The sequence below is a fragment of the Somniosus microcephalus genome, chromosome 3 (genome assembly GCF_052327205.1).
Source record: "Somniosus microcephalus isolate GS21.2 chromosome 3, FLI_Smic_1.0, whole genome shotgun sequence".
NCBI classification, from domain to species: Eukaryota; Metazoa; Chordata; class Chondrichthyes; order Squaliformes; family Somniosidae; genus Somniosus; species Somniosus microcephalus.
Genome location: NC_140989.1, coordinates 300,793,907 through 300,820,794, shown reverse-complemented (window position 1 = coordinate 300,820,794; position 26,888 = coordinate 300,793,907). Strand labels below are relative to the sequence as shown.

Here is a 26,888-nt window from a genome sequence, read left to right as displayed (position 1 = left end):
CAGGGTGGCAGCAAGGGATGCAAGATTGCTGCAATGCTATGACATGGGTCCAGAGTGAAAAAGCATGCTGGTGGGGTGAACAAGTGGAAGGAGACAGCTCAAAAAGGTGAGGACCTTACCATCACTGTGCACAATGGGGTCGGCAGTTCCAGTGGTGACAGGACCAATCATATGGCCTCCAACAATCTGGTGGACTCTCTCTTCGAGATCCGTGAGAGTCTGGAGTTGAGGACGCCCTCCTCCGGTGCGAAGCTGCTCCTTGCGGTTCCTCGCCAGCTTGGCCTGCAGGAGAAAGGACGGGAAGTGATGAAACATGATGCCCTGAGTTGTCATCTCATGCCCCCCATGGTGGAAGAGCCCTTACATGATGCCCTGAGTTATCATCTCATGCCCCCCATGCTGGAATAGCCCTTACATCATGCCCTGAGTTATCATCTCATGCCCCCCATGGTGGAATAGCCCTTACATCATGCCCTGAGTTATCATCTCATGCCCCCCATGCTGGAATAGCCCTTACATCATGCCCTGAGTTTAATGTGCATGTGTGTTCCCAGAAAGGGCCATGGGTGCTTGCTGACAGATGGCCAATGGGGCATCGCGCACCCTCTGGCCATAAAGTCAGGTGCAGATGGAGGGATGAAGAAGTTTGCCAAAACACCACTCACCCTCACGACCTGAGTGAGGTCGTTGAATTTCTTCCTGCACTGCACAGGGCTCCTGGTCACCATGCTGTTGGAGTTGACCTTTTGAGAAACTTCCCCCCAAGCTCTTCGGTATTTATTCTGATTAGGCCTCCTGCCATTGTCGGGGTACAGCACATCTTGCCGGCGCTCCACTGCGCCTACCAATTCATCCAATGCCCCATTGGTAAAGCGCTCCGCTCTCTGCCTCACCCTCTCCATCTTCCCAAAGTTTGTAACGCCACAGAATGGCCAGCTCCGATTTTGAGGCCTACAAAGCGCAGAGTGTGGCTGCTGATCCTTACTGACCCACCCCTTTAAGAGCTGGCCGGCGCCTGAAAGTCTCGTGGTCATCGGTAATTGACAGCACCTGCGCTGCGCCCGCCCGCCCCGATATTGAGTAGCGCCACCAGGTTAGCGCCTTAGGAGTCCCGTGTAACGCCTGATTTTGCGCCTCAATCACCTTTAGGGGCGCTGCTACCCAATATCGCGCGAGGTGGCGATAAGTTGCGTCTGGCTATAAAATTTGCGCAGCGCCAATTCTAACGCCCCAAGCGGGCCTATACCCAATTTCTAGGCCATAGAGTCATAGATTTATACAGCCCAGAAAGAGGCCCTTCGGCCCATCGTGTCTGCACCGGCCATCAAGCTCTGTCTATTCTAATTCCATTTTCCAGCACTTGGTCCATAGCCTTGTATGCTATGGCATTTCAAATCCTCATCTAAATGCTTCTTGAATGTTGTGAGGGTTCCTGCCTCTACCATCCTTTCAGGCAGTGAGTTCCAGACTCCAACCACCCTCTGGGTGAAAAAGTTTTTCCTCAAATCCCCTCTAAACCTCCTGCCCCTTTCCTTGAAACTATGCCCCCTGGTTATTGACCCCTCTACTAAGGGGAAAAGTTCCTTTCTATCTACCCTATCTATGCCCCCATAATTTTTTACACCACAATCAGGTCCCCCCTCAGTCTTCTCTGCTCTAAGGAAAACAACCCCAGCCTGTCCAGTCTCTCTTCATAGCTGAAGCTCTCCAGCCCAGGTAACATCCTGCTGAATCTCCTCTGCACCCTCTCCAATGCAATCACATCCTTCCTATAGTGTGGCGGCCAGAACTGCACACAGTATTCCACCTGTGGCCTAACTAGCATTTTGTACAGCTCCATCATAACCTCCCTGCTCTTATATTCTATGCCTCGGCTAATGAAGGCAAGTATCCCATATGCCTTTTTAACCACCTTATCTACCTGTCCTGCTGCCTTCAGGGATCTATGTACATGCACACCAAGGTCTCTCTGATCCTCTGTCCTTCCTAGGATCCTACCATTCATTGTGTATTCCCTTGCCTTGTTAGTCCTCCCAAAATGCATCACCTCACACTTTTCAGGTTAAATTCCATTTGCCACTGTTCCGCCTATCTAATCATCCCGTCTATATCGTCCTGTAGCCTGAGGCTTCCCTCCTCACTATTTACCACTCCACCAATTTTCGTGTCATCTGCGAACTTACTGATCATACCTCCTACATTCATATCTAAATCATTAATGTACACTACAAACAGCAAGGGACCCAGTACCGATCCCTGTGGTATACCACTGGACACAGGCTTCCAGTCACAAAAACAACCTTTGGCCATCACCCTCTGCCTCCTGCCACTAAGCCAATTTTGGATCCAATGTGCCAAATTGCCCTGGATCCCATGGACTCTTACCTCTTTACCAGTCTCCCATGTGTGACTTTGTCAAAAGCCTTACTGAAGTCCATGTAGACTACATCAACTGCACTACCCTCATCCACACACCTAGTCACCCCCTCGAAAAATTCAATCAAATTGGTTAGACACGATCTCCCCCTGACAAAGTCATGCTGACTATCGTTGATTAATCCTTGCCTCTCCAAGTGGAGACTAATTCTGTCCCTCAGAATTTTTTCCAATAATTTCCCTACCACTGATGTTAGGCTCACTGGCCTGTAATTCCCTGGTTTATCCCTACTAGCCTTCTTGAATAATGGTACTATGTTAGCTGTCCTCCAGTCCTCCGGCACCTCCCCTGTGGCCAGAGAGATTCTGAAAATTTGTGTCAGAGCCCCTGCAATCTCCTCCCTTGCCTCACACAGCAGCCTGGGATACATCACGTCTAGGCCTGTGGATTTATCCATTTTTAAGCCTGCTAAAACTGCTAGTACCTCCTCCCTCTCAATGCTAATTTGTTCAAGTATATCACAATCCCCCTGCCTGATTTCTATGCCTACATCGTCCTTCTCCATAGTGAACACAGATGCAAAATATTCATTTAAAACCTCACCTACATCTTCCGGCTCTACACACAGATTGCCACTTTGGTCCCTAATGGGCCCTACTCTTTCCCTGGTTATCCTCTTGCCCTTAATATACTTAGAAAACACCTTGGGATTTCCCTTTATTTTACCCACCTGTGTTTTTTCATGCCCCCTCTTCACTCTCCAAATTTCTTTTTTAAGTACCCCCTGCACTTTCTATACTCCTCTCGGACTTCCACTGTTTTTAGTCCTTTATATCTGCCAAAAGCCTCCCTTTTTTTCCTAATCCATTCTTGTATATCCTTTGACATCCAGGGTTCCCTGGAATTGTTGGTCCCACCCTTGACCTTTATGGGAACATGTTGGCGCTGTACTCTCTCTATTTCCTTTCTGAATGACTCCCACTGCTCTAATGTGGATTTTCCTACAAGTAGCTGATCCCAGTCCACTTTGGCCAGATCCTGCCTTATCATATTAAAATCGGCCTTCCCCCAATTTAGAACCTTTATTTCCGGTCCATCTTTGTCCTTTTCCATGACTACCTTAAATCTCACTGAATTATTGTCACTGTCACCAAAATGCTCTCCTACTGACACTTTTACCACTTGTCCGGCTACATTCCCTAGAATTAGGTCCAGTACCGCCCCCTCTCTTGTAGGACTTTCTACATGCTGGCTCAAAAAGCTCTCCTGGATGCACTTTAGGAATTCCACACCCTCTAAGCCTTTCACACTCTGACTATCCCAGTTAATATTGGGAAGTTGAAATCCCCTATTATTATTACCCACTTCTTTGAGATTTGCCTACATATCTGTTCCGCTATCTTCCCCTGACTGTTTGGGGGCCTATAGCACACCCCCAGCAAAGTGCTTGCCCCCTTTTTGTTTTTAAGTTCTACCCATATGGCCTCATTAGAGGAACCTGCTAAGATATCCCTCGTTACTGCAGTAATTGACTCCTTGATTAATATTGCAACACCCCCTCCTCTTTTACACCCCCCCTCTGTCTTGCCTGAAGATTCTGTACCCCTGACTATTGAGCTGTCAGTCCTGCCCCTCCCTCAACCATGCCTCTGTGATAGCAACAATATCATACTCCCATGTGTTCATCAACACCTTCAATTCATCTGCCTTACTCGTAAGACTCCTTGCATTAAAATAAATGCCATCCAGCCTTGCCATACTCCCTTGCGCCATTACATATTTGCTCTGCCTTCAAGACTGACTTGTTTTTTCCTCTATATTTGGCTGTGCATCACCCCCTACTATAGCTCCACTCCGTATTCCATCCCCCTGCCAAGTTAGTTTAAACCCTCCCCCAACAGCACTAGCAAACCTCCCTGCAAGGATGTTGGTCCCATTCCAGTTCATACTCTATCTTTGCCCCTCTTATTTCCTTTTTACATTCTCCCCTGTACTTTTTGTATTCAGCTTAGTTCTCTACTGAATTATGAACCTGATATTTATCATATGCCTTCTTTTTCTGTTTCATTTTAATCTCTATTTTTAGTCAACCAGGAAGCTCTAATTTTTAATGCCCTTCCTTTCCCCCTCGTGGGAATGTGTTTAGTCTGTACCCAAATTGCCTCCCCTTTGAAGGCCTCCCATTGCTCATTTACTGTTTTACCTGCTAATCTTTGATTCAAATCCAACTGGGCCAGATCCCTTTACAACTCACTTAGCCCTCCTCCAATTGAGTATTTTCACATTTGATTTTTCCTTGTCCTTTTCCAAAACCACTCTAAACCGAATGATATTGTGATCACTGTTTCCCAAATACTCTCCCACTGAAACATGCTTCACTTCCCCTATTTCATTCCCAGAACCAAATCGAGCACTGCTTCCTTCCTCCTTGGTTTGGAAACATACTGATCAAGAAAGTTCTCATGTACACATTTTAGGAATTCCTCCCCCTCTTTGCCCTTTACACTTAGTTTCCCAATCTATATTAGGATAATTGAAAACCCCATTATCACTACTCTAAAGTTCTTGCATTGTTCTGCAATTTGCCTGCAAATTTGCTCCTCGATCTCCTTCCCACTATTTGGTGGTCTATAGTATACACCCAGCAACATAATACTGTAGCTCCTCTATTGTTCCCTAATTCTAATCAAATAGATTCTGTCTTTGAAATCTCAAGTAGTTCAAACTCAAGAAGTTGCTTAGTTCAATGGTTTAACTTGTATTTGCATAATGATACAAAACAAAGAATACATAATGCTATTCCCATTCTGGTTGATTGTATTACATAAACATAATAATCTCTACAGCCTGTCCTACAGTGTACAACAGAACCTCTCTCCCTGCAGTCTCCTGAATTTTACCCTTCCCACAGCACTTCACTGCCTGTTTCCAAAAGACTGACTTTAGGGGGGGGGGGGAATTGGGTTGTGCCCCCTTCGGGGAGCTAACTTTGCCTGGGCACTATTTTTAGCGCACTGAAAAAGTTAGCTCCCCCATGCCGGAAACTGAATGGTAGCGCCCCAAGCAGGAGGCAGGGCGCTACTGGAAATGCTCCTCCTCCCTCTTGGGGCGCTATCATTCAATATTGCGGCGCTACGTGCAACAGCGCCACACGCGTCGGCACGTAGCGCCATGGTATTTCAGGCCTCCCTCCCCTGATTAAAGGAGAGGGGCCCTGCTGGACCACTAGGGAGCGGGATGCTGGCAAAAGGTGGCAGGTGCTGGCGGCCCCCAAAAAATGGCCACCCGGCACCTGCCCTTTAATTTGTGCTGCCGTGGCTGCAAACACAGCACCCTGACCCTGTCGGACATAGCATCCAGTGGTAGGTCAGGGGGTGCGAGCGAAGTTTGCAGCCGGGGTGCGAGCGGGGTGCTGTGCACGGCGATGACATCATCACCGGAGGTGCAGCGCCGTGGGGCGCTACCGGCTACTGCCACCGCTAACCTCCCGCTGAAATTCGCAGGAGTTGTTAGTGGCACCGCGCATTGGCTGTAGGTGCTTTGCGCCCCATTAGCACCCCCGGGAGATGCAAAGCAACCCAATTTTTCCCCCTAGGTGTCTATTCTGATTTTGTTTAAAAGCCTGTCTCTGACACCAACAGAGATCAAAGGTCTTTCTAACAGCATAATGGTCTTTCCCAATACTCAGACAAGATAATGAATTGCCCATTGTTCAGTCTCTGGGAGAAAGAACTTTCCATTTAGCATGTTAACTATCTTTCATTCGGGTGTGTTTTTTAAAACCATGAGAATACATTTAACTTTTAAAACCATAAGCATTAAAAGTAACTTTCTAATTCCACTGTTGGAAAATGGTTGCAAAATCCAAAAATATGACACAAACCTATCCTATTATGATACGTTCTAGCTTCCCACCATATCTTGATCACTTTCTACAGAAATGTATACAATTACCTCTTCTTTATACTATTCAGTTTAATAGCATTCCCAAGTAACTTTTATCTGAACTTCCATTCCCAGTCAATACTTTTTCTGTCAAAAAAAATGGTGTAATACTTTTCAGTTGGATTTATGAAGACGAAAGAACTTGGGTTTATAAAGCATCTTTCAGAGCCTCAGGACATCCCAGAGCAGCTCACACGCAATTAAGTACCAGTGTAGTCATTAATGTAACGTAGGGTATTTAAAAATGTTGTATTTTAGCGCTGTTGTAATTTAGGGAATTTACCTATCTTTGGGATAGTAGTAATTAGATGAAAATCTGCGAACCTATTTTCAAAATATTTAAACTATTTTGTTGTCCCTGAGCCTACATAAATGCAAGGGAAAGATTTACATTTATGCCTTCACAATGAAATGCAAATCAGATACTAGCTGTTGTGTCAAAATTAAATGGCCTTTTCTCACTGGGATTCCGTTACCCTAGCAGTTGCCTTATTTCACTGGCCAGTATGTAAGCAGTGCTTGTTGGTACTACATATTTGTGTTTTCAGCTGGTAAAATACCGCAGAAGAAATTAAGCTGTTTGGGCAAGTATCGCAAATAAAATGTTATTATCTCCATTTTCTTTCTAGTGCATTTCAGAACAGTTCTTAAATTTGGCAGTCGTGAGATGATGGCTAAATATGCAGAGTATTTTCTGAAGACATAGCTGTGGTCTGGGAAAATAAAATCCCCTGGCATTGGCATTCCTTGTTGAGTATGGATACCAGATCAAAGTATTCCAGTGTATAATATTGCCAACTCAACTATGATTTACTGCAAAAAAAAACCTGCTGTCCAAGACTCACTGCTAATGTGACATGAACAGCTGGCTGCCCATGCACCAGATGCAGCATTTTGCCAGTTAAAATCACAGTTTGTTGCACACGAATAGCAGACCCTTTGTGCCTTTCATTCTTTTGAACAATTATTTTTCAACATATGTACATCGCTGCTAGTTTGCACTTTATTTGAAAGGTTTGATTCAAAACATTATCCCCCTCTAAATAGTAAAGACAATAGCAAAGGCAGAGGCTGGTGTCGGGAGCAGTGAGACTGGAGACTCAGTGAGTATTTAAACTCACTTTCGCGTGGCTTTCTTTGCAGAGGCTGGTGTCGGGAGCAGTGAGACCGGAGACCCAGTGAGTATTTAAACTCACTTTCGCGGGCTTTCTTTGCAGAGGCTGGTGTCGGGAGCAGTGAGACCGGAGACCCAGTGAGTATTTAAACTCACTTTCGCGGGCCTTCTTTGCAGAGGCTGGTGTCGGGAGCAGTGAGACCGGAGACCCAGTGAGTATTTAAACTCACTTTCGCGGGCCTTCTTTGCAGAGGCTGGTGTCGGGAGCAGTGAGACCGGAGACCCAGTGAGTATTTAAACTCACTTTCGCGGGCCTTCTTTGCAGAGGCTGGTGTCGGGAGCAGTGAGACCGGAGACCCAGTGAGTATTTAAACTCACTTTCGTGGGCTTTCTTTGCAGAGGCTTACCAATCTCAGACCGGCGGTGGCGTTCCAGAGCCACGTCACGATTCAAAACGTGACGCGGGCAGGAGGGAGCAGCTGATTGGGTGAGTACGGCCAGGGAGTATTTATACTACTCTATAGTTTGACAGTTAAGGTTCATAATTTATAAAGTTTAGAAGGTCTTAATTTTTTTGTGGTTATAGTTTCTAATGCTAGTAACCAAGGGCCCTTGAGTATATCATTTAATTGTAGTGTAATTGGTGATATTGATTTGATTTAAGTTAATTTAAATTAATTGAAGGGTAAGTCATGGCAGGACAGCTCGGTGCTGTGGTATGCTCCTCCTGCACTATGTGGGAAATCAGGGACACTTCCTGTGTCTCTGACGACCATGTGTGCGGGAAGTGTATCCAGCTGCAGTTACTGGCAGACTGCATTGCGGCGCTGGAGCTGCGAATGGATACATACTGGAGCATTCGTGATGCTGAGAACATTGTGGATAGCACGTTTAGGGAGTTGGTCACACCACAGGTAAAGGCTGCCAGGCAGAGTAGTAGGTAGTGCAGGGGTCCCCTGTGGTCATCCCCCTCTCAAACAGATATACCGCTTTGGATATTGTTGGGGGGGATGGCTTATCGGGGGAAGACAGCAGCAGCCAACTTCCTGGCACCATGGGTGGTTCTGCTGCACAGGACAGGAGGAAAAAGAGTGGGAGTGCTATAGTAATAGGGGATTCTATTGTAAGGGGAATAGATAGGTGTTTCTGCGGCCGCAAACGAGACTCCAGGATGGTATGTTGCCTCCCTGGTGCAAGGGTCAAAGATGTCTCGGAGCGGCTGCAGAGCATTCTGGAGGGGGAGGGTGAGCAGCCAGTTGTCATGGTGCATATAGATACCAACGATATAGGTAAAAACCGGAACGAGGTCCAAAAAGCTGAATATAGGGAGTTAGGAGGTAAATTAAAAAATAGGACCTCAAAGGTAGTAATCTCAGGATTGCTACCAGTGCCACGTGCTAGTCAGAGTAGAAACAGAAGGATATTTCAGATGAATATGTGGCTAGAGGAATGGTGCAAGGGGGAGGGATTCAAATTCCTGGGACATTGGAACCGGTTCTGGGGGAGGTGGGACCAGTACAAACTGGATGGTTTGCACCTGGGCAGGACTGGGACCGATGTCCTAGGGGGAGTGTTTGCTAGTGATGTTGGAGAGGGTTTAAACTAAAATGGCAGGGGGTTGGGAATCTGTGCAGGGAGACAGAGGAATGGGAAACAAGGATAGAAGCAAAAGACAGGAAGGAGAAAAACAAAAGTGGCAGGCAGAGAAGTCAAGGGTTTAAATCAAACATGGCCACAGTAAATAATAGTTCTAAAAGGTCTAAGAGTGTTAAAAAAACAAGCCTGAAGGCTGTGTGTCTTAATGCGAGGAGCATTCATAAAAAGGTGGATGAATTAGCTGTGCAAATAGATGTAAATGGATATGATATGATTGGGATTACGGAAACATGGCTCCAGGGTGACCAAGGCTGGGAACTCAACATCCAGGGGTATTCAATATTCAGGAAAGACAGGAAAAAAGGAGAAGGAGGTGGGGTAGTAATGCTGGTTAAAGAGGAGATTAACACAATAGTAAGGAAGGATATTAGCTCTAATGATGTGGAATCTGTATGGGTAGAGCTGAGAAATACCAAGGGGCAGAAAACGTTAGTGGGAGTTGTATACAGACCCCCAAACAGTAATGCTGAGGTTGGGGATGGCATTAAACGGGAAATTAGAGATGCGTGCAATAAGGGCACAGCAGTTATCATGGGTGACTTTAATCTACATATAGATTGGGCTAACCAAATTAGTAACAATACTGTGGAGGAGGAATTCCTGGAGTGTATACAGGATGGTTTGCTGGACCAATATGTCGAGGAACCAACTAGAGATCAGGCCATCTTAGACTGGGTATTATGTAATGAGAAAGGATTAATTAGCAATCTTGTTGTGCGAGGCCCCTTGGGGCGGAGCGATCATAATATAATAGAATTCTTCATTAAGATGGAGAGTGAAGTATTTGACTCAGAGACTAGGGTCCTGAATTTAAATAAAGGAAACTACAATGGTATGAGGTGTGAGTTGGGTAGGATGGATTGGGGAATGTTACTTAAAGGGTTGACGGTGGATAGGCAATGGCAAACATTTAAAGATCACATGGATGAACTACAGAATTTGTTCATCCCTGTTTGGCATAAAAATAAAACAAAAAAAGTGACTCAACCGTGGCTAACAAGGGTAATTAGAGATAGCATAAGATCCAAGGAGAGGACATAAATATTGGCTAGAAAAAGCAGCAGACCTGAGGATTGGGAGCAGTTTAGGATTCAGCAAAGGAGGACAAAGGGATTAATTAAGAGGGGGAAAATAGAGTATGAGAGTAAGCTTTCAGGGAACATAAAAACTGACTGTAAAAGCTTCTATAGATATGTGAAGAGTAAAAGATTGGTGAAATCAAGCGTAGATCCCTTGCAGTCAGAATCAGTGGAATTTATAATGGGGAACAAAGAAATGGCCGACCAATTAAATACATACTTTGGTTCTGTCTTCACAAAGGAGGACACAAATAACCTCCCAGAGATGTCGGGGAACATAAGGTCTAATAAGAGGGAGGAACTGAATGAAATCAGTATTTGTACGGAAATGGTGTTAAGGAAATTGATGGGATTGAAGGCCGATAAATCCCCAGGGCCTGATAATCTACATCCTAGGGTGCTTAAGGAAGTGGCCCTAGAAATAGTAGATGCATTGCTGGTCATCTTCCAAAATTCTATAGATTCTGGAACAGTGCCCATGGATTGGAGGGTAGCTAATGTTACCCCACTATTCAAAAAAGGTGGTAGAGAGAAAACGGGGAATTGTAGTCTGGTAAGCCTGACATCGGTAGTGGGGAAAATGCTAGAGTCCATTATAAAAGATGTAATAGCAGAGCACTTGGAAAACAGTGACAGGATCAGACAAAGTCAACATGGATTTACAAAAGGTAAATCGTGCTTGACTAATCTACTGGAATTTTTTGAGGATGTAACTGGTAGTGCAGCAGCGGCGGGAACTCGAGCGGTGGCAGTATAAAAAGGTAAGCCCGAGTGTGGGTATGCCTCAGTGCGGCAGCGGCGGGAACTCGAGCGGCGGCAGTATAAAAAGGGAAGCCCGAGTGTGTGTAGGCCTCAGTGCGGCAGCGGCGGGAACTCGAGCGGCGGCAGTATAAAAAGGGAAGACCGAGCGTGGGTAGGCCTCAGTGCGGCAGCGGCGGGAACTCGAGCGGCGGCAGTATAAAAAGGGAAGCCCGAGCGTGGGTAGGCCTCAGTGCGGCAGCGGCGGGAACTCGAGCGGCGGCAGTATAAAAAGGTAAACCCAAGCGTGGGTAGGCCTCAGTGCGGCAGCGGCGGGAACTCGAGCGGCGGCAGTATAAAAGGGGAAGCCCGAGCGTGGGTAGGCCTCAGTGCGGCAGCGGCGGGAACTCGAGCGGCGGCAGTATAAAAAGGGAAGCCCGAGCGTGGGTAGGCCTCAGTGCGGCAGCGGCGGGAACTCGAGCGGCGGCAGTATAAAAAGGTAAGCCCGAGCGTGGGTAGGCCTCAGTGCGGCAGCAGCGGGAACTCGAGCAGCAGCAGTATAAAAAGGGAAGCCCGAGCATGGGTAGGCCTCAGTGCGGCAGCGGCGGGAACTCGAGCGGCGGCAGTATAAAAAGGGAAGCCCGAGCGTGGGTAGGCCTCAGTGCGGCAGCGGCGGGAACTCGAGCGGCGGCAGTATAAAAAGGGAAGCCCGAGCGTGGGTAGGCCTCAGTGCGGCAGCGGCGGGAACTCGAGCGGCGGCAGTATAAAAGGGGAAGCCCGAGCGTGGGTAGGCCTCAGTGCGGCAGCGGCGGGAACTCAAGCGGCGGCAGTATAAAAAGGGAAGCCCGAGCGTGGGTAGGCCTCAGTGCGGCAGCGGCGGGAACTCGAGCGGCGGCAGTATAAAAAGGTAAACCCAAGCGCGGGTAGGCCTCAGTGCGGCAGCGGCGGGAACTCGAGCGGCGGCAGTATAAAAAGGTAAACCCAAGCGCGGGTAGGCCTCAGTGCGGCAGCGGCGGGAACTCGAGCGGCGGCAGTATAAAAAGGTAAACCCAAGCGCGGGTAGGCCTCAGTGCGGCAGCGGCGGGAACTCGAGCGGCGGCAGTATAAAAAGGTAAACCCAAGCGCGGGTAGGCCTCAGTGCGGCAGCGGCGGGAACTCGAGCGGCGGCAGTATAAAAAGGTAAACCCAAGCGCGGGTAGGCCTCAGTGCGGCAGCGGCGGGAACTCGAGCGGCGGCAGTATAAAAAGGTAAACCCAAGCGCGGGTAGGCCTCAGTGCGGCAGCGGCGGGAACTCGAGCGGCGGCAGTATAAAAAGGTAAACCCAAGCGCGGGTAGGCCTCAGTGCGGCAGCGGCGGGAACTCGAGCGGCGGCAGTATAAAAAGGTAAACCCAAGCGCGGGTAGGCCTCAGTGCGGCAGCGGCGGGAACTCGAGCGGCGGCAGTGTAAAAAGGTAAACCCAAGCGCGGGTAGGCCTCAGTGCGGCAGCGGCGGGAACTCGAGCGGCGGCAGTATAAAAAGGTAAACCCAAGCGCGGGTAGGCGTACCAATCTCCAATCTCAGAGGGAGAGAAGTAAAAAGTAATCGAGGTGTGACATCACCACAAAGCAGGTAAGTGATTGGTTGGGAGTATTTCTCTCTTTTTTAAAACTTTAACTCTGTGGTTTATAGTTTTTAAGGTCTCTGTGGTGTAGCGGGACAGTTTGTAAACCAGGGCCCTTAAATATATCATTTAAAAATAATAATAATAAATTTAATTAATTACATAGAATGGCAGAGCAGGTGATGTGTTACTGCTGCAATATGTGGAAGCTGGTGGACACCATTGATGCTCACGGTGATCACATTTGCAGTAAGTGTTGGCTGCTCGAGGAACTCCGGCTCCGTGTTGATGAGCTGGAGTCCGAGCTTCAAACACTGCGACACATCAGGGAGGGGGAGAGTTACCTGGACTCTGTGTTCCAGGAGGTAGTCACACCAATTAGATTAACTAATTCAGATGTAGTCCGTGGTCAGGGACAGGAGGGTGTGACTATGAGTGAGGCAGGAGGTAGTGTTGGAGGAGCCGCAGCCCTTGCTCTTGTCCAACAGGTTCGAGGCTCTTACTCCCTGTGAGGACAGGAACAGGGACTGCAGGGAGGATGAGCAAACTGGCCACAGCACTGTGGAACGAGGGGCCATTCAAGTGGGGGGAGTAAAAAGAAATGTTGTAGTGGTAGGGGATGGTATCATTAGGGGGATAGATAAGGTTCTTTGCAGCTGAGAGCGAGAGTCCCGAAGGCTGTGTTGCCTGACCGGTGCCAGGGTTAAGGACATCTCCTCTGGGCTGGAGAGAAACGTGGAGTGGGAGGGGGAGGATCCAGTTGTCGTGGTCCATGTTGGTACCAACGACTTAGATAGGACAAGGAAAGAGGTTCTGCCGAGGGAGTATGAGCAGCTAGGGGCCAAATTAAAAAACTGAACCATTAGGGTAATAATCTCTGGATTACTACCTGAGCCACGAGCAAATTTGGCTAGGGTAAATAAAATCAGAGAGTTAAATGCGTGGCTCAAAGACTGGTGTGGGAGAAATGGGTTTTGCTTCCTGGGACACTGGCACCAGTACTGGGACAGGAGAGAGCTGTTCCATTGGGACGGACTTCACTTGGCCAGTGCTGGGACTAGAATCCTGGCGGATTGAACAACTAGGGCTGTAGAGAGGGCTTTAAACTAATTAGTGGGGGGGAAGTTTCAAGAGAGCAAAAAATAAAAATGTCAGCGGAGAAGACAATAGAGCAAGGTAGCAGTGGGGGAATTAAAAACCAGAGCGTGTCAGGAAGGGACAGAATATATAAAGATAAAGGTAAAGTAGTAAAGGGGGTAAAACAGGAATAAATTGTCACAAAACATATTTAAAAGTTCTTTATCTGAATGCATGCAGCATTCGTAACAAAATAGACGAGTTGACGGTACAAATAACTACACACGGGTATGATCTAGTGGCCATTACAGAAACATGGCTGCAAGGTGACCATGACTGGGAACTAAACAACCAGGGGTATTTGACAATTAGGAAGGACAGACAGGAAGGAAAGGGAGGTGGAGTGGCTATGTTAATAAAGGATGTGTGATAGTGAGAAATGATATTGGGTCAAAGGATCAGGATAGTGAAACAGTTTGGGTGGAGATAAGGAATAATAAGGGGGAAAAGCCAGTAGTGGGCGTAGTCTATAGGCCTCCTAACAGTTGCAACTCTGTTGGTCGGAGTATAAATCAGGAAATAATTGGGGCTTGTAATAAGGGAACAGCTATAATCATGGGGGATTTTAACTTTAATATTGACTGGACAAATCAAATTGGGCAGGGCAGCCTTGAGGAAGAGTTCATAGAGTGCATTAGGGATGGGTTCCTTGAGCAGTATGTTACTGAACCAACCAGGGGGCAGGCAATCTTAGATCTGGTCCTGTGTAATGAGACAGGATTAATAAAAAAATGTCCTAGTAAAGGATCCCCTTGGAATGAGTGACCATAACATGGTTGAATTCCAAATTCAGTTGGATGGTGAGAGAGTTGGATATCAAACCATCGTACTAAGCTTAAATAAAGGAGACTATGAAGGTATGAGAGCAGAGTTGACTAAAGTGGACTGGGAAAATAGATTAAAGTATAAGACGGTACATGAGCAGTGGTGTACATTCAAGGAGGTATTTCACAACTTTCAAGAAAAATATATTCCAGTGAGGAAAAAGGGGCGTAAAAGAAAAGACAGCCATCCGTGGCTAAGTAAAGTAATAAAGGATAGTATCCGACTGAAAACAAAGGCATATAAAGTAGCCAAATCTAGTGGGAGAATAGAAGATTGGGAAGCATTTAAAAGCCAGCAAAGAATAACTAAAAGATTAATTAAGAAAGGGAAGATAGATTATGAAAGTAAACTAGCAAAAAATATAAAAACAGATAGCAAGAGTTTCTACAGTTATATAAAAAGAAAAAGGGTGGCTAAAGTGAATGTTGGTCCCTTAGAAGACGAGACCGGGAAATTAGTGGTGGAGAACATGGAGATGGCAAAAACACTGAACAAATATTTTGTATCAGTCTTTACAGTAGAGGACACTAAAAATATCCCAACACTGGACAAACAGGGGGCTATAGGGGGGAGGAGCTAAACACGATTAAAATCACTAAGGAGGTAGTACTCAGTAAGATAATGGGACTAAAGGCGGATAAATCCCCTGGACCTGATGGCTTACATCCTAGGGCCTTGAGAGAAGTAGCGGTAGGGATTGTGGATGCATTAGTGGTAATTTTCCAAAACTCCCTGGATTCAGGAAAGGTCCCAGCAAATTGGAAAACTGCTAATGTAACGCCCTTATTTAAAAAGGGAAGTAGACAAAAGGCTGGAAACTATAGACCAGTTAGCCTAACATCTGTGGTTGGTAAAATGTTGGAGTCCATTATTAAGGAAGCAGTAACAGGACATTTGGATAAGCATAATTTAATCGGACAGAGTCAGCATGGTTTTATGAAGGGGAAGTCATGTTTGACAAATTTGCTCGAATTCTTTGAGGACGTAACAAACAGGGTGGATAAAGGGGAACCAGTGGATGTGGTGTATTTGGACTTCCAAAAGGCATTTGACAAGGTGCCGCACAAAAGATTACTGCACAAGATAAAAAATCACGGGATTGGGGGTAATATACTGGCATGGGTGGAAGATTGGCTATCTAACAGAAAACAGAGAGTTGGGATAAATGGTTCATTCTCGGGTTGGCAATCAGTGACTAGTGGTGTTCCGCAGGGGTCAGTGCTGGGACCCCAACTCTTTACAATCTATATTAACGATTTGGAGGAAGGGACCGAGTGCAATGTATCCAAGTTTGCCGACGATATAAAGATGGGAGGGAAAGCAGTGAGTGAGGAGGACATAAAAAACCTGCAAAAGGACATAGACAGGCTAAGTGAGTGGGCAGAAATTTGGCAGATGGAATATAATGTTGGAAAGTGTGAGGTTATGCACTTTGGCAGAAAAAATCAAAGAGCAATTTATTATCTAAATGGAAAGAAACTGCAAAGTGCTACAGTACAAAGGGATCTGGGGTCTTGGAGCATGAAACACAGAAGGTTAGTATGCAGGTACAGCAGGTGATCAGGAAGGCCAATGGAATCTTGGCTTTTATTGCAAGGGGGATGGAGTATAAAAGCACGGAAGTCTTGCTTCAGTTATACAGGGTACTGGTGAGGCCACACCTGGAATACTGCGTACAGTTTTGGTTTCCATATTTAAGAAAAGATATACTTGCTCTCGAGGCAGTTCAGAGAAGGTTCACTCGGTTGATTCCGGAGATGAGGGGGTTGACTTATGAGGAAAGGTTGAGTAGGTTGGGCCTCTACTCATTGGAATTCAGAAGAATGAGAGGCGATCTTATCGAAACATATAAGATTGTGAGGGAGCTTGATCGGGTGGATGTGGTGAGGATGTTTCCACTGATGGGTAAGACTAGAACTAGGGGGCATAATCTTAGAATAAGGGGCTGCCCTTTCAAAACTGAGATGAGGAGAAACTTCTTCACTCAGAGGGTAGTAAATCTATGGAATTTGCTACCTCAGAGAGCTGTGGAAGCTGCGACATTAAATAAATTTAAAACGGAGATAGACAGTTTCCTAGCTGATAAGGGAATTAGGGGTTACGGGGAGCGGGCAGGGAAGTGGACGTGAGTCTAGGTTCGGATCAGCCATGATCCTATTGAATGGCGGAGCAGGCCCGAGGGGCCGTATGGCCTACTCCTGCTCCTACTTCTTATTATGTTAATAGATAAGGGCGAACCAGTGGATGTGGTGTATTTAGACTTTCAGAAGGCTTTTGATAAGGTCCCGCCTAAGAGATTAGCATGTAAATTAAAGCACATGGGATTGGGGGCAAGGTACTGACTTGGACAGAGAACTGGCTGGCAGACAGGAAGCAAAGAGTTGGAATAAACGGTTCTTTTTCCGAGTGGCAGGCAGTGACTAGTGGGGTACCGCAGGGATCGGTGCTAGGATCCCAGCTATTCACAATATATATTAATGATCTAGACGAGGGAACTAGATGCAATATCTCCAAGTTTGCAGACGACACAAAGCTGGGTGGACGTGTGTGCTGTGAGGAGGATGCCGAGAAACTCCACTATGATTTGGACAGGTTGGGTGATTGGGCAGATGTATGGCAGATGCAGTATAATGTGGATAAATGCGAGGTTATCCACTTTGGTGGCAAAAACAGGAAGGCAGATTATTATCTGAACGGCAATAGATTGGGAGAAGGGGAAGTACAACGAGACCTGGGTGTCCTTGTGCACCAGTCGCTGAAGGTAAGCATGCAGGTGCAGCAGGTGGTTAAGAAGGCAAATGGTATGTTGGCCTTCGTAGTGAGAGGATTCGAGTACAGGAACAAGGATGTCTTGCTGCAGTTGTACAGGGCCTTGGTGAGCCCACACCTTGAGTATTGTGTGCAGTGTTTGTCTCCTTATCTGAGGAAGGATGTTTTTGCCATGGAGAGAGTGTAGTGAAGCTTCACCAGACTGCTACCTGGGATGGCAGGAATGACGTATGAGGAGAGATTGGGTCGATTGGGCTTATACTCGCTGGAGTTTAGAAGAATGAGGGGATCTCATTGAAACTTATAAAATTCTAACAGGACTAGACAGACTAGATGCAGGAAGGATGTTCCTGATGGCGGGGAGTCCAGAACTAGGGGTCACAGCCTAAAGATAAGTGGTAAGCCAATTAGGACAGAGATGAGGAGGAATTTCTTCACCCAGAGAGTGGTGAACCTGTGGAATTCTCTACCACAGAAGGCAGTGGAGGCCAATTCATTAAATATATTCAAGAAGGAGTTAGACATATTTCTTAAGGCTAAAGGGATCAAGGGATATGGGGAGAAGGCAGGGACCGGGTACTGAAATTGGATGATCAGCCATGATCTCATTGAATGGCGGAGCAGGCTCGAGGGGCCGACTGGCCTACTCCTGCTCCTATCTTCTATGTTTCTATGCTTTGGGGCTCTGTAAAACTATTGTAATGGCACCTGAGTTAGTCAATTCTAAAAATTATAAATCCTACTGACTATCATGATTTAGAGCGATACATTTGGGTGCGGGGGAAGGAGAGGAGTTCAAACTAAATATTCAGTTGCATTGTAATATTTTAATTTTGTTGTGGACTTAACTTATCTTAAGGTATTTTCCCCTTAGTAGCTTTCTTTTTTCCCCTCGCCCCTTGTTAACAGCAACAAGTGACCCATTCTCAGACATAGAAACATAGAAGATAGGAGCAGGAGTAGGCTATTCGGCCCCTCGAGCCTGCTCCACCATTCAATGAGATCATGGCTGATCATCCAAATTCAGTACCCTGTCCCTGCTTTCTCCCCATATCCCTTGATCCCCTTAGCCTTAAGAAATACATCTAACTCCTTTTTGAATATATTTAATGAATTTGCCTCAACTGTCTTCTCTGGTAGAGAATTCCACAGGTTCACCACTCTCTGGGTGAAGAAATTCCTCCTCATCTCAGTCCTAAATGGCTTACCCCTTATTTTTAGACTGTAACCCCTGGTTCTAGACTCCCCTGCCATCGGGAACATCCTTCCTGCATCTAGTCTGTCTCGTCCTGTTAGAATTTTATAAGTTTCAATGAGATCCCCTCTCATTCTTCTAAACTCTAGCGAATATAAGCCTAATCGACCCAATCTCTCTTCATACGTCATTCCTGCCATCCCAGGTATCAGTCTGGTGAATCTTCGCTGCACTCCCTCCATGGCAAGAACAACCTTCCTCAGATAAGGTGACCAAAGTGGCACACAATACTCAAGGTGTGGTCTCACCAAGGCCCTGTACAACTGCAGCAAGACATCCTTGCTGCTGTACTCGAAACCTCTCGCTATGAAGGCCAGCATATCATTTGCCTTTTTAACTGCCTGCTGCACCTGCATGCTTACCTTCAGTGACTGGTGCACAAGGACACCCAGGTCTCGTTGTACTTCCCCTTTTCCCAATCTATTGCCATTCAGATAATAATCTGCCTTCATGTTTTGGCCACCAAAGTGGATAACCTCGTATTTATCCACATTATACTGCATCTGCCATGCATCTGCCCAATCGCCCAACCTGTCCAAATCATCCTGTAGTTTCTCGGCATCCTCCTCACAGCACACACGCCCACCCAGCTTTGTGTCGTCTGCAAACTTGGAGATATTACATCTAGTTCCCTCGTCTAGATCATTAATATATATATAATGAATAACTGGGGTCCTAGCCCCAATCCCTGCAGTACCCCACTAGTCACTGCCTTCCACTTGGAAAAAGACCCGTTTATTCCAACTCTTTGCTTCCTGTCCGCCAACCAGTTTTCTATCCAAGTCAGTATCTTACCACCAATCCCATGTGCTTTAACTTTCCACACTAGTTTCTTATGCGGGACCTTATCAAAAGCCTTCTGAAAGTCCAAATGCACCACATCCACTGGTTCTCCCTTATCTATTTTACCAGTTACATCCTCCAAAATTTCCAGTAGATTAGTCAAGCACGATTCACCTTTTGCAAATCCATGTTGACTTTGTCCGATCCTGTCACTGTTTTCCAAGTGCTCTGCTATTACATCTTTTATAATGGACTCTAGCATTTTCCCCACTACCGATGTCAGGCTTACCAGTCTATAATTCCCCGTTTTTTTCTACCACCTTTTTTAAATAGTGGGGTTACATTAGCTACCCTCCAATCCACGGGTACTGTTCCAGAGTCTATAGAATTTTGGAAGATGACCAACAATGCATCTACTATTTCTAGGGCCACTTCCTTAAGTACCCTAGGATGTAGATTATCAGGCCCTGGGGATTTATCGGCCTTCAGCCCCATTAATTTCCCTAACACCATTTCCCTACAAATACTGATTTCATTCAGTTCCTCCCTCTCATTAGACCCTATGTTCCCCGACATCTCTGGGAGTTTATTTGTGTCCTCCTTTGTGAAGACAGAACCAAAGTATGTATTTAATTGGTCGGCCATGTCTTTGTTCCCCATTATAAATTCCCCTGATTCTGACTGCAAGGGACCTAAGCTTGACTTTACCAATCTTTTTCTCTTCACATATCTATAGAAGCTTTTACAATCAGTTTTTATGTTCCCTGAAAGCTTACTCTCATACTCTATTTTCCCCCTCTTAATTAATCCCTTTGTCCTCCTTTGCTGAATCCTAAACTGCTCCCAATCCTCAGGTTAGCTGCTTTTTCTGGCCAATTTATATGTCCTCTCCTTGGATCTTATGCTATCCCTAATTTCCCTTGTTAGCCAATGTTGAGTCACCTTTTTTGTTTTATTTTTATGCCAAACAGGGATGAACAAATTCTGTAGTTTATCCATGTGATCTTTAATTGTTTGCCATTGCCTATTCACTGTCAACCCTTTAAGTGACATTCCCCAATCCATCCTAGCCAACTCGTGCCTCATACCATCATAGTTTCCTTTATTTAAATTCAGCACCCAAGTCTCTGAATCAACTACTTCACTCTCCATCTTAATGAAGAATTCTATCATACTATGATCGCTCCTCCCCAAGGGGCCTTGCACAACAAGATTGTCACTAATGATTTTTAAACAGGTTATAGGATGTCTGACTGCATTTTTCCCTATTCTTCAGTGCCCAAACCCAGAACACTATGCTGAGAGACTCTTGTGGATGCCTTGATATACCAACTTATTGCACCACTTTTAAACTTTTACTTTGCTGATAATGGCAACAAAAATATTACAAGTTAACACAATGTGAATGAAAATAAAGACCATATAGGGGATGAATTATTTTAACCATTTGCTGAGAAGATGGTGGAGGGGTGCATATCTCCATTTGGATATAAATTTGTAAAAGATCTGCCCAGCAACAGGAGCTGTTTTTTTGACTAGCTTCTGGAAAATAAATAAACCTTAGCCATTGCATGTGCATAGTTTTGTTTGCTCACATTTCACCCTTGCGGAAATATTCCCATGTAGTATGGGGTTGCATCTCTTTACCATTCATCTTTTTAGATTGTGACTTTTATGCTGAAGGCCAAGAAATATATTTAAAAAAATCACTACAACAGCACTTGGTGTTATTAAAAGGTTCTGTTTACATATTCAGGACTTTAGTTAGAACCTCCCTCTGAACCTGAATAATGGTACAGTACTTTGCAGAGCTTGCCACTCTTTATATGAATGGCAAGTAGTGGTCATGAATGGTGTTATATAAATGCAAGTCTTTCTTTTCTTTAGTTTTCCTGATCATTTTTGAATTTTGAGATAAAACTGAAGAAATGCAGCTTGTGTAATCATTTAGAATACATTACAAAAAGCTCACTGATGCTCAGTTTGGTTTCTGCCAGCATCACTTGACTCCATTCCTCATTACAGCCTTGGTCTAGACATGGACACGAGCTGAATTCTCGAGTTGAGGTGAGAGTGTCTGCCCTTGATATCAAGGAAGCATTTGAGCAGTGCAGCCCCAAGGAGCCCTAGTAAAACTGAAGTCAGTGGTCAAATGTGAGAAGTCACACAACACCAGGTTATAGTCCAACAGCTTTATTTGAAATCACAAGCTTTCGAAGCGCTGCTCCTTCATCAGGTGAAGTGAAGAGATGCATATAGGCAGAGCATATATAGTCAGAGAACACTGCCAGATGATTACAGGTAATCTTTCTAACTGCCCTTTATCCTACCTCGGCAGAGAGATAATCACAGCAATCAAAGGTGTGGATGGTGTCCAAACAGGTCAGTCCGGAAAACATTACATCAAAGAACAATGAGGTGGGGTCACCAGGGGTCAAATGTTGCAGATGCTGGGGTCTGTATGAAAAACAAAAAACAAACAACAAACAAAGAACAATAAAAAAAAAGGATTTTTTTTGCTGGAAATCACAGCAGGTCCGGCCGCATCTGTGTAGAGGGAACAAGCCAACAACGACTCGAGTCTGGATGACTCTATGTCAGGTGGGGTTACATGTAGCGTGACATGAACCCAAGATCCCGGTTGAGGCCGTCCTCATGAGTGCGGAACTTGGCTATCAGTTTCTGCTCGACGATTTTGCATTGTCGTGTGTCTCGAAGGCTGCCTTGGAGAATGCTTACCCGAAGATTGGAGGCTGACTGTCCTTGACTGCTGAAGTGTTCCCCGACTGGGAGGGAACACTCCTGCCTGGCGATTGTTGTGCAGTGTCCGTTCATCCGTTGTCGCAGTGTCTGCATGGTCTCGCCGATGTACCATGCTCCAGGGCATCCTTTTCTGCAACGTATGAGGTAGACAACGTTGGCCGAGTCACATGAGTATGTACCATGTACCTGGTGGGTGGTGTCCTCACATGTGATGATGGTATATTCCGCGGGTGCAAGCCCCTGACCTACACTTACCTAGCGCGCCGGCAGTTGAGCTCTGGGCCTGCGTAGAATTCCTCTCCGGGGCCTGGCCCAGAGGCCAGTGCGCTGTGCTGGCGTGTCCCAGGGGTGTAGTTAGTGCGATGCGTCCCCTGGGATCACGTGAGCCATGGGCAGCCAATCGGAGGAGGGAAAAGCCCATTCATAAGATTGACTGAAAGACCTGTCAAAACGTATGAATGCTGACGGCCCAAAACAGTAGTTAACCTTGAAATAAATTTTAAAAAAATCACACTTTTTAAATAAACTATAAATTACATTAAATAACTATTTTAAACAATAATTTAAATTTTTGAAAAAAATAATTTTATAAAAAAACGGGGCTAAAAATAAACTTACCTTGCTTTAAAGTATTTCAAAATAATAAACCTGTGGAAAATATGTTTTAATTTTAATTAATTGACCACTTACCTTTTAAAATGCAGTCCTTATGCCTGGTTTTTACATTTCTAAAATCTAAAGACACCCTCATGGAAAAACCTGTAAAAAAAACGTAAGTTCAAAGTGCACGCGCAAACTCCCGCGCGCACGCGTTCGACCTTTGAACCCCTTCGTTCAGAGGATCGGAAGTGCCGGTTTCCCATGCATGCATAGTGCATGCAAGGAACTGGCCCTTCCATCAGGTCCACGCATGAGCACCCCGTGCGTACTCACGCGTTGGGACCCGAATTTCTGGGCCAAGAAGTAGGAGAAGGAGTAGGCCATACGGCCCCTTGGGCCTGCTCCGCCATTCAATAGGATCGTGGCTGATCCGAACCTAGACTCACGTCCACTTCCCTGCCCGCTCCCCGTAACCCCTAATTCCCTTATCAACTAGGAAACTGTCTATCTCCGTTTTAAATTTATTTAATGTCGCAGCTTCCACAGCTCTGAGGTAGCAAATTCCATAGATTTACTATCCTCTGAGTGAAGAAGTTTCTCCTCATCTCAGTTTTGAAAGGGCAGCCCCTTATTCTAAGATTATGCCCCCTAGTTCTAGTCTCACCCATCAGTGGAAACATCCTCCCCGCATCCACCCGATCAAGCCCCCTCACAATCTTACATGTTTCGATAAGATCGCCTCTCATTCTTCTGAATTCCAATGAGTAGAGGCCCAACCTACTCAACCTTTCCTCATAAGTCAACCCCCTCATCTCCGGAATCAACCGAGTTAAACTTCTCTGAACTGCCTTGAGAGCTGTGTTGATGATCTGGCATGTCTTGCAGAGGTTGCCGTGGCAGGGTTGTGTGGTGTCGTGATCGCTGTTCTCCTGAACGCTCGGTAATTTGCTGCGAACGATGGTCTGTTTGAGGTTAGGCGGCTGTTTGAAGGCGAGTAGTGGTGGTGTGGGGATGGCCTTAGCGAGGTGTTCGTCATCATTGATGACATGTTAAAGGCTGTGAAGAACATGGCGTAGTTTCTCCGCTCCGGGGAAGTACTGGACGACGAAGGGTACTCTGTTGGTTGTGTCCCGCGTTTGTCTTCTGAGGAGGTCTATGCGATTTTTCGCTGTGGCCCATCGGAACTGTCGATCGACGAGTCGAGCGTCATATCTCATTCTTACGAGGGCGATTTTCAACGTCTGTAGGTGTCCATCGCGTTCCTCTTCGTCTGAGCAGATCCTGTGTATCCGCAGGACTTGTCCTTAGGGGATGGCTTCTTTAACGTGGTTAGGGTGGAAGCTGGAGAAGTGGAGCATCGTGAGGTTGTCCGTGGGCTTGCGGTAGAGTGAAGTGCTGAGGTGTCCGTCTTTGATGGAGATTCGTGTGTCCAAGAATGAAACTGATTCTGAGGAGTAGTCCATGGTGAGTTTGATGGTGGGATGGAACTTGTTGATGTTATCATGTAGTCTTTTCAGTGATTCTTCGCCGTAGGTCCATAGGAAGAAAATGTCGTCGATGTATCTGGTGTATAGCATTGGTTGGAGGTCCTGTGCAGCAAAGAAGTCTTGCTCGAACTTGTGCATGAAGATGTTGGCGTATTGGGGTGCGAATTTGGTCCCCATGGCTGTTCCTTGTGTTTGGGTAAAGAACTGGTTGTCGAAGGTGAAGACATTGTGGTCAAGGATGAAGTGGATGAATTGTAGGATGGCGTCAGGAGATTGGCTGTTGTTGGTGTTGAGTACTGAGGCTGTCGCAGCGATGCCGTCATCGTGGGGGATACTGGTGTAGAGTGCCGAGATGTCCATCGTGGCGAGGAGTTTTCCTGGTTCAACTGGTCCGTGGGTGCTGAGTTTCTGTAAGAAGTCTGTAGTGTCGCGACAGAAGCTGGGGGTTCCCTGTATGATGGGTTTCAGGATGCCCTCGACGTATCCAGAGAGGTTCTCACACAGGGTTCCATTGCCTGATACGATAGGACATCCGGGTGTGTTGGCTTTGTGTATCTTTGGGAGGCTATAGAAGTCTCCCACGCGGGGAGTACGTGGGATGAGAGCGCGTAGGATGCTTTGAAGGTCTGGATCGAAGGTCTTGATCAGTCTGTTGAGTTGGCGGGTGTGTTCTTTGGTCGGATCTGCGGGTAACTGTCTGTAGTGTTCCTGGTTGTCCAGTTGTCGGTATGCTTCTTTGCAATAGTCCATTCTGTTCTGTATGACGATGGCTCCTCCTTTGTCTGCTGGTTTGATGACGATGTTGCGGTTGGTCTGGAGAGCGTGGATGGTGTTGCGTTGTGCTCGGGTGACATTCTGGACTGTCTTGTGAGTGTGGCTGATGAATCTGGCGTTGATGCATCTCCTGACAGCTTGAGCATACATGTCAAGCTTAGGGCAGCGACCCTCCGGAGGGGTCCAATTTGACTCTTTCTTCTTCGGTTGCTGCATTGCGGATCCCTCTGTCTGCTGTTCTGGATCATTGATTGTCTCATTGGGTTCGCTGCTGACATCTTGGGATTTGTGGAAGAATTCCCGGAGCCTCATTCTCCTGATGAATTCCTCTGTGTCTGCCGCGAGACCGATGTGATCCATTTTGGTGGTGGGATAGAAATTGAGCCCTCGGCTGAGAATTTCGATTTCGTCTGGTTGAAGGGTGTGGTCAGACAAGTTGACGATGGACTTCCCTGTGGTTTCAACCATGGTACCGGGGGAGGCTTGGTTGTTGCTGGTGGTGATGCCGAGTTTCTCAAGCTTTCTGTTCCTGGTGTGTATGTAGGCAGCATAGTTCCGTTGCCTCATTTGTTTGGCGGTATCTCGTAGCTGGTCTACTGTGTCCTGAGCACAGGCTGAGAACATGGACTCTATCTTGGTTTCGAGGTTGCGGCGTCTGCTGTAGAGCTGGTGTACGAGATGGTTGAGGAGTGTGCGAGAGGTACGACGGCAGAGTCTCTCAGCGTAGTCTGTGTTGTAGGTCGACTTGAGTAGGTTCATGATCTGTAGTCCTTTCAGGATCTTGTCTGCTTTCTTGCATCTCTATAGAAGCTTTATGTCTGTGTTGATATGCGCGATCTTCTTGGAGATCCTCTCCACTTTGAGCCAGCAGTTTGTGGTGTCGATAGTAGCCATGATGTGGAGATGCCGGTGTTGGACTGGGGTGGACAAATGTGAGAAGTCACACAACACCAGGTTATAGTCCAACAGCTTTATTTGAAGTCACAAGATTTCGGAGCGCTGCTCCTTCGTCAGGTGAAGTGAAGAGATGCATATAGGCACAGCATATATAGTCAGAGAACACTGCCAGATGATTACAGGTAATCTTTCTAACTGCCCTTTATCCCACCTCGGCAGAGAGATAATCACAGCAATCAAAGGTGTGGATGGTGTCCAAACAGGTCAGTCTGGAAAACATTACATCAAAGAACAATGAGGTGGGGTCACCAGGGGTCAAATGTTGCAGATGCTGGGGTCTGTATGAAAAACAAAAAACAAACAACAAACAAAGAACAATAAAAAAAAAGGATTTTTTTTGCTGGAAATCACAGCAGGTCCGGCCGCATCTGTGTAGAGAGAACAAGCCAACGATGACTCAAGTCTGGATGACTCTATGTCAGGTGGGGTTACATGTAGTGTGACATGAACCCAAGATCCCGGTTGAGGCCGTCCTCATGAGTGCGGAACTTGGCTATCAGTTTCTGCTCGACGATTTTGCATTGTCGTGTGTCTCAAAGGTCGCCTTGGAGAATGCTTACCCGAAGATCGGAGGCTGAATGTCCTTGACTGCTGAAGTGTTCCCCGACTGGGAGGGAACACTTTTGCCTGGCGATTGTTGCGCAGTGACCGTTCATCCGTTGTTGCAGTGTCTACATGGTCTCGCCGATGTACCATGCTCCGGGGCATCCTTTCCTGCAACGTATGAGGTAGACAATGTTGGCCGAGTCACATGAGTATGTACCATGTACCTGGTGGGTGGTGTCCTCACATGTGATGATGTGATCCTTCACGTGAAAGGATGCCCCGGAGCATGGTACATCGGCGAGACCATGCAGACTCTGCGACAACGGATGAACGGACACCGCACAATTGCCAAGCAGGAGTGTTCCCTCCCAGTTGGGGAACACTTCAGCAGTCAAGGACATTCAGCCTCCGATCTTCGGGTAAGCTTTCTCCAAGGCGGCCTTCGAGACACACGACAACGCAAAATCGTCGAGCAGAAACTG

General features: G+C 46.4%; 1 pseudogene; it reads right to left on the bottom strand.

The window, feature by feature from the left end:
• LOC147122098 (uncharacterized) overlaps positions 1-25,797 on the bottom strand; it is a 37,456-nt pseudogene extending 11,659 nt beyond the window's left edge.
• Between the last annotated feature and the right edge of the window lie 1,091 nt (positions 25,798-26,888).